At 36.7% G+C, this 1,917-nt stretch overlaps 1 pseudogene; it reads right to left on the reverse strand.

Annotated features, from left to right (window-relative positions):
* Positions 1–1,167: 1,167 nt before the first annotated feature.
* Positions 1,168–1,417, reverse strand: LOC140594648 (short coiled-coil protein B pseudogene; annotated as a pseudogene).
* Between the last annotated feature and the right edge of the window lie 500 nt (positions 1,418–1,917).

Below are 1,917 nucleotides of genomic sequence, written 5' to 3' on the forward strand. Positions count from 1 at the left end.
TTTAGAAAGTGTCAAAGAGTAACTAAACTCTACAAACCAAATAGTTAGGTTAACAGAAAATTCTGGGAGAAATGGTGAGAGAAAATACTAAGAAAGTATCAGCTAGTATGCATGCATTTTATTCATGATTTTGATACTAATACACTGTAAAGGAATTTTGCAAAAGTCGATCTGCTGGGTACTTCAAATAAACCTTGAGATTGAACTCTTGGTAGCTATTCTCTTCTAGATGTGGTTGACATAAGGTTTGTCACATTTAATCATTTAATATATATATATATATATATCCCAAATGATCTAATCTGTGCCAGAGATCATGCAAATCTGGAGTTAAAATATTTGGAGTTGGTTACTACTGTGTGCCAAGTACTCTTCCCATCCTATTTCCATTTTTCTCACAATTTCCTATTACAAAAATATAACCAGAGCTCATCTTTTTAGTACCAAGTGGGTTATTTTGTGCAAAAGGAAGTGTTTAATCAACAAACCTTTCCAATTTGACAATTCAGTGGCAAAGAAAAGTCTTCATATGTATAGCCTCCGTTTTCAATTGAATAAAGAGAACCCAACAATCGTATCTTAATATGAAGGCAAGTCCTAACTGTGAAAGTATTTATTTTGGTTAAGTTTCAACAATTCGAGCTTAGGTTACTCTCACAGATAATTAACTATTAAAATTGCTTCTACAAATGTGAAACCAATTTTTTCCTTAGGGGAAGAGAAATGGAAAGGAAGAAGCAAATGGAGATGAGGCATAACATGGTGGACAGGCTATATACAGTTGTAGATTTAGTAAATGATTTTGGTCACTTTTCACAACACAATGGCTATTTTCTTGTATCTCTTGCTACACCTATGGTAGAGGAAAGTGCTAAACCTATAAATCAAAGCACATTTGATAAAACATTCACTTTCAAGTTTCATAAATACATGCATTTCTAATTATAAAGTCTCTACAATACATTTGCATGTTTACATAGACTAACATATATCATACAAACTCACGGAAGTCTTCTGTTATGCTCTTAGTTTTCCCTAGATCTGATATTATCTTCATAAATATTCAATTAAGCCACAAACAAAAGTACTGTAACTTTTTAAGTCTATCCAAGTTTTAAAGAAAAAAAATCAGCAGCTATTCCATAAAACAGAAGGGATGTCAATCCTTTACTTTCTTTGGCTTTCTGAGTCGGTTGTTTGAAAAACACTAGGAGCTGACATGAGGTTTTCTATATATTGTCCAAGAACTTGGTTTTCTGATTTTAGCTTCAGATTTTCTGCCGTCATTGCATCTACGCTTGCTGCCAGATCTTCAAATGTGTGTTGATAATTCCAACATTTGATTAATAAGTCGTGTTTTTTCCTCCAGCTCCACCTGATTTTCAGCACCGACTTTAGCTCTGTTGGCATTTATCATCTCTAGTAACAAACTTCTGGGCATTGGATATAAAATCCTGGATGAAAGGTCTACTGTTGGAAGCTCTGGGGATGGGAGGGATCTAACCGTTGTTCTTCAGTGGTCAGGATGTCCCTACTAAAGGGTACAACAGATAGAAGAGAAACATCCTCAGTGTTACCCTTGGGTGTGGGTGAGCATCATGCTTTCAGATTCAAAGACGACCACTTGCTGGTTCTAGGATTAAGCTAACTGGCTCTAAAAGATTCATAGAGTGAACCCAGGCAGAAAGTGGTGATGAAACATCTTGCAGCATCAGTCCAACCTCAGTCTACAGACTTCTGCCAACTGGTCAGGATTGTCAGGGACAGTGATGATGTCTGCTATGGTGGCAGTGTGTGGTAAGGGCTGGGGGTCTAGACTGCCTCCCAGACCACAACTATCACAGTGAAAATAAACATCCATGCAGTCTAGACTGACTGGCCTCCAAGACTTGCCTGTAAATGTGTGCATTTTATTGG

Source organism: Vulpes vulpes, chromosome 12, assembly GCF_048418805.1.
Source record: "Vulpes vulpes isolate BD-2025 chromosome 12, VulVul3, whole genome shotgun sequence".
NCBI classification, from domain to species: Eukaryota; Metazoa; Chordata; class Mammalia; order Carnivora; family Canidae; genus Vulpes; species Vulpes vulpes.